Below are 6,593 nucleotides of genomic sequence, written 5' to 3' on the forward strand. Positions count from 1 at the left end.
TTCGCCCCGTTGGCTGGCGTGAGACTTTAGAGACAAGTCTGCACACACATGCACACGAATTTACACGTATGTAACAGTTGTGTTACCTTTCAGACAGTCTGTAGGATCTGCGAACTACCCTAATGCTTAGGTGTAGCTAATTTCAGGTTTATAATGGAATAACAGAAATTTGAAAACAAATATAATTAACCCCCCCTCCACAAATGATTTTATTAAACCAAACCAACAAATACAACGACTCTTGCTTGTTTTTAAGTTTTTTTAAAAAACAAACCTTCCTCGTGCATTAGATATTGAGCAGCACACCTATCTGCGTTCACCTTTCCGTGCTCCGGCTGAAGTGGCTGTTCTAGCTTCCTCAGTCATTTAAAGTGTGCAACAGCTTGGTTATTGCCCGTATTTTAAACAAAAGAGTAGGTTACAAACAGTAACTGTACATCCAAACCATCTATGTTATATAATCTACTCTGGGAGCGCAAGTGACACGGACACTGTTTATATAACCCCAGGGGACCCAAATGACGTCAGAATCCACAAATGTCATCACAGGGCTCAACAGTAGGCAGGCTAGTCACTGGAAGGGTTGCAAGTGCAAACATCGTATATTTTTCTTTCGATGCATTTTTAATGACATTAAAACATTTAGTATCCCAAGTTTAGTTAATGACAAGTTGCTTTTGGGTTGATCTATGTATTTACCTCCGTGGTATGCTAAACACTAAAACCATGAAACTTAATATTGGTTTTTGAATCCGTGAGAAGGAACTGTCGTTCAGGTAAGCATGCTAGCTTAGATATATTCAGTAATTACACGCATTTTCTTGGAGATCATTTATATTCATAATACTAATAACTAATATCGCCATAAATTAAATTTATAATAATGTATAGTCAATTTGTTACAAACTCACAGAATGGCAAACAAGAATGAAAAATTACTTCGGCGGTAAACAACAGCGTAAAAAGTAAGAGTGACTGCGGGTACTGATTTGTACCCATAGGTGTCACTGTTGAATAGTTGAAGAGGATCTAACAGCATCATAAAGTTTCAGCATTCTATACCTCCACTACAGAGAATATATATAAAATATTCTAAGCATACTTTACATTCGGCTGTCATGAATGACTTCAGATGTAACTGTCTGTAACTTATTTACTATGCATGTGGGGTCACCTTACAAAACAAATCACATCAGTCGGGGTTCGCATCGTCATTTATTCTCTGCACTTTACGTTTCCGGACGAAGTACTGTACCTATTTAAGCTGCTAAACTGCTTATGTAACTATCGTGGCTATTCCAGTAGGAAAGTCAAATTGGCGTCAAGTCAAGGTAAGACACCCGAGAAACTGAAAAATCCTGCAAGTGTAAGATGAGAAACTGGCGTTAAACTGACGTTAAATCGCTTAATCATTTAATCACCACAGCAAAGCGCGCAATGTTTATATTTTATGATAATGCTTTTGTATTTTCCATGAAACTTCCTTATTTTCAGAATCACCTTCTCTATCTTTGTTCAAGTACAATGGAATGGTTGTGTTTACCGCGTGTTCCTTCTTCCTCTTCTGTATTAGATAATATCTGGGCAATTGATATTATTATTATTATTTGTATTATAGGTGATTGTGATTTAACATATTTCTTACATAAACTCATTTTTTTGAGTTTCTTCATTGAAATTTCCCCAGCCACTTGGTATATGCTATTAGAATTTTTTTTGTTATGCAAAATAAAACGAATACTTTTTAGGGCAGTGAGAATCAGTCAAAAGGCAGGAGAGAAGAAAGTGAAAAAGTAAGAGAAGTGGTCGCTTATTCGCGAAATGTTTTAATGCATTATCAAAGATATCCTAGGGGAGATCATTTTATTCGGTTTCAATTTTAAAGGGTTGCCCGGCAGAGGTAGCAAAAGCAGGTGGGAAAAACTATTAGTGGAAACTCTCTTAATTGCACGATTTAATATGTTGCCTTTATTTAATGGTAAAATATTGTATGAAAAGGCACCGCTCCCATACCGCTCGTACCGAAACAGTTAACATGCCATATGCAGATGAGGCCGAGTGCCCGGAGAATACAGGGGGCTGGCTTTAAAATGATGTGCTCCCTGAGTTGTACAGTACGCTGACGGGCTTAGGCGATCGCAGTGCCAGTCTGGCAGCACATCTCTCAGAGACCAGGAGTAAACGCGCGTAAATTTCTGCGGCAAGGTTGCAATCGGAGCGCGGAAGAATGGACGCTGGCAAGCCGGTGTGCGGGGTCTGTATCGGGGAACAGTACCGCCTGAACTAAAGGAATGCTCCGTGTGGTCGGCGTACTTCTGTAAAGGACTATTCGACACGAGTCATTTGCTTGTCAGATGATCGCGGGGACCGGGCTGCAGTAAGAGCGTGTGGCCGTAGGAGCCGATCACGCGTAAAGACACCTTGCATTGACTCGCTGGGCTCATCAGAGCCCTATGAATGAATCGGCTTATTGCATCCCTATTCTCCACACGTTTCCGGAGGAATACCCTGCACCCGAAACACCAAATCGCCTGTTTGTTGGGCTATCTAGCTGTGGCACCGGAACATTTTGGTGTGGATAAATGCACGTATATGTGCGTGCATTTATGTTCCAAAAAAGGATCTGATAGGGAGAAACCAAAGTTGCCTCATCGGAGCAAGAGAGAAAACGCAGCCCCCTTATCGATACCATAAGGTGAGTGAGGAAAATGTGCCTTTTCGCTTTCGTTGCAGGATAAATTGCCGATCATACTGATTAATAAATAAGAGTAAATGGGAGCGTTAGTGGCTTGCACATTGTTAATTGCATGAGCGACTGGCGCGGGTATATGCAGCGCTGCTTCGGTGGGTTAACTATTACTGACAGCGGGGCTGGCACGTCTCTCCCGACCCCTCCAATGCCAATAGAACCCTTTGATTTCCACGGTTATATTAAACCCAAGGCCACTGCATACAGAGATAGTGAAATAAATGTCCATGCGTTTTAGTGAATGGCGATGCACGCTTATTGCATTAAAATCCATTTTTTTTTCCATCTCAATTTATGGCAGCGCTTTTATAGTACTGATCTGTTTTCTACTTATTTTTTGGCGATTTTAAGCAGGTTTTCCGTGTACGTGGTTCCCTTTTGCTATTTTATTTGCTTTCGTCTTAATATTATATCTGAACCTTGTTGAGAAGTGTGGTAATTGTGATTAATTACGTTGTGCTATTATTTGATATTGATATATATGTTCTCCTTGTATACAAACGTCTCTTGGCATTATCAGCGTGCAGTAACCTGCTGCATGGTGCAGCAATGCTATTTTGGATTTCATTGTCCCTCCTTGTTGAGTGGCTGTCTTTATGAATTAGGAACCCTTTGCGTGCTGAGGATAAATTTGCCTGTTATTCACTGACTGCCTCCTATACCAATGACACCCATGGACGTTAATGCATTTCGCGGTAGATGCATGACATTGACTTACGGTGACGAATGGCAGCGTTTACCACATGAATTATAAACTTACTTTCCTCAGCTTTTACTACCTAAGAATTGTGAAGTCTTCAGTTGGTTTCTTAATTTTCTTGTTACCCTTCATGACGTACTTGATATTAACGTGTGATCGATATTAGAAAATATACGAATTTTAGAAGATACAACAATTTTGATATTTATTTCGCAAGAGGAAACTTGCGTTATTTGAGCACGGTGGTAGCGTCTTGCGCTGGTTTCTGTGTATTATGTCCAAACACGGCAGCAGAAAGTGAAGGCTGGGCTCCTCTAATACCTTGAACTGAGAACATCTTTTTGTGTCCATCCAAAATACCATTCACGGCCCCGCTGATTTCATTTTATTGTGCAGGAGACGACCTGCAGGCCCTTGAAGGACAATGAAAGACAGTTTGTTGCCAAGTGGTCACAAATACAGTATTCAGAACATACACATCCTCCGTCAGTGGAGCCAGAGAGCACGTGCTCTCGCAAATCTTCATTTTCCTAGGCAGTGTGCTCCAGTCAAAGTCATTCTTGGGTTGACGTTGACTCTGTCGGAAATAGCTGCCGTTTGAAGAGGCAGATTCCCTGATATTCACATCTCTGACATCAACTCTCAGCAGAGTCTTATGCATCGTAATCCAGCGACCTTGCAACTGAACTCTGTTTCTATTTTGTTATATACAGCGTACACAGTGTATAACTCACGGCAAACTTAGAAAATTTAAATAGCTTCCCACAAAAGGTTTTTTAAAAAAAACCGTTTTGTCCTTTATAAGATTACTGGGTAACGAAGAACAAAAAAACATTTGGTTCTGGTGTAACTATCTCCCAGCAACAGATACTGAGGTTAATTAAAGATCCACAAACAAGTGTAAATGCTCAAACCAGCCTTATTCTGGCATTTAAAATCAAAGGTTTAATTTTAGGTCTCGGGCTATTTGGGTGTTACTCGTTAAGTCGTGGTCCCTTAAACATTCTTGAAATAATCAAAAACTTGCACGAAAGGCTGACGATCTGTAACCAGCTAAAAACGGCACATTTCATCCCGCTCATCTGCTATTTTGTATTTAAGGAGGTTTTTGTTCAGCTGAACCAGTGTGACCCATATTCATTTGACACTGCAACATTAAACTGGATGATTATATAGATATATATATATATATATATATATATATATCAGGAACAAGAGTACAAGAGGATTATATATTACATATTATATATACCAGAAATGAGAATATATATATAGTTACATATCATATATATAAGTGGGTTTGCTTATAGCAAATGATAGCAGATCAATTTTTGTCTTCTCAAATGCTCTGGAGTGGGGATCTGAAATGTAAAAGGCTGTGAACCGCCTGTTTTAATCTGCAGGAAACAAGCTGTTTAGTGCATAACTGCCCCCCCCCTCTAAGAACAAAGCAGCAGCCCATCCATCAGCGCTCCCTGCCGCCAGTCTCACCGTGTCTGCCGGTCTTCTTCCGTCCATCGTATCGCATTAAATGCGCGTCTCAAGGAAGGGGACGGGGCCCTAATGTCCGCCCTGCCGATAGTGTGGCGAGGGCCACGGACCTTTATGGGACGTGCTCTAACTCAGCGACCCTATGGGAAGTATTGATGGGGCATCTTTTAGGATCTGTCACTTCGTCACCTTCAGCCCACCCCCAACATACCCGGTCCTGCCCCCAGCAGTGGTGGTCGCAGTGGCGGTTATACTTCCATTATACTTTGGCTCCAATGCTGCGCCTTACTACTTACTTCCTGATTGGTCTGATTTCATCCGCTGTTACACGTCCACTTTGTCGGTGCAGTAGTATTATCGGCGATTTGGCAATTCCGTTGTCTTTGTGCCAGGCTGAGTCTGCTGGGTAGGTCCTCTATGGGATGTCATCCTGGGACATTGGACTGTATCATAGCAGCTCGAGTGCACCCCCTACAGGTGTGGATGTGCACAATCGTGTACCTTCCGTTGTTGAGGACACATGTTTGCAGAAGGGTCTAGCATGGAGACTGAGGAGGCGTTTGCTCGGTCTGAGTGAACAGCTCGGGTGTGATCATTATGTGTGACACTGCGACCTCGGTTTGCAGCTATTCTTCTGTCCAGCCTGTTATGCAGCGCCCCCTAGTGCTCCGTCTAGCCCTGATCCAGGGCCCCATTCTTGTGCTGGGTGTTTGAGCAGCTGTGCCCTGATCTCTGGCAGAGACAGCTGCAAGAACAGTGCGCCCCCTATTGAAATCCCCTTTGACCTTGGGAATTTAGGTCGTGACCCGCCACGGTAGGATCATCGCTTTGGAAAGTTAATGTTGCAGCCTATTCTGAAGTTTGGCAGTGGACACAGTGGGGAGGGGGGGGGGGGGGGGGAGGCACCAGCACGTTCTCGCCTCCGCACCCCGGTGGCCCCTGGCTCCCGACGGCAGGCCGGCTCGGCCCCGCTTAACTTGAGAGGTTCTGACAAGCAGCAGTGTGCGTGAGCTGGCTGGGGGGGCAGAATCCTTGACCTATTTTTCAGCAAGCGAACTGTACTAATGCATTCTGGGGGCCGCATGCTCGGTGGCGAGCGACAATCCCCCCCCCAGGCCCTGGCACATTCGGCGACGTGTCCCTCCCAGATATAGGTCTCCCCCCTCTCTCCCTGTCTGCTCCAGTGTGCACCCCCCGGCATGTTTGTTTTAACGCAGTTGCCCGCCCTGACACCCCCGTCCCTCCCCCACCCCCCCTCGGCAGGCTGTTTGTCTGAACCCCTGAACTGTCCAGCTGTCACAACAGAGATGTACATCTCCCGCGACCGAGACGTACGCCAGCCCCCCAGAGCGTGGTCTGTGTGTGTGTGTGTGTGTGTGTGTGTGTATGTGTGTGTGCGCATGTGTGTGTGTGTGTGTGTGCGCATGTGTGTGTGTGTGTGTGTGTGTGTGTGTGCGCATGTGTGTGTGTGTGTGTGTGTGTGTGTGTGTGTGTGTGTGTGTGAATGTGTGTGTCTTTGTGGGTTATGTATGCATTACATTTTAGACAATGTGATAAGGACCTATTATTTTGGTATCGTGGGAACTATTGGTTGGTCCCCACAAGGGGAAACTAAATTTAATAAAAATCTGTGGCTGCAATCAAAAAACTAAA

General features: G+C 43.8%; 1 protein-coding gene across 1 annotated transcript in view; it reads left to right on the top strand.

Moving 5' to 3' along the window:
- The first annotated feature begins 2,089 nt into the window (after positions 1-2,089).
- Positions 2,090-6,593, top strand: part of LOC125744549 (plexin-A2-like) — a 21,683-nt gene continuing 17,179 nt past the window's right edge. The window contains exon 1 of the mRNA XM_049016518.1: positions 2,090-2,695. The gene's annotated coding sequence lies outside the window, so the exon portion shown is untranslated. The remainder of the gene's footprint in view (positions 2,696-6,593) is intronic.

The sequence above is a fragment of the Brienomyrus brachyistius genome, chromosome 6 (genome assembly GCF_023856365.1).
Source record: "Brienomyrus brachyistius isolate T26 chromosome 6, BBRACH_0.4, whole genome shotgun sequence".
In the NCBI taxonomy this organism is placed as follows: domain Eukaryota; kingdom Metazoa; phylum Chordata; class Actinopteri; order Osteoglossiformes; family Mormyridae; genus Brienomyrus; species Brienomyrus brachyistius.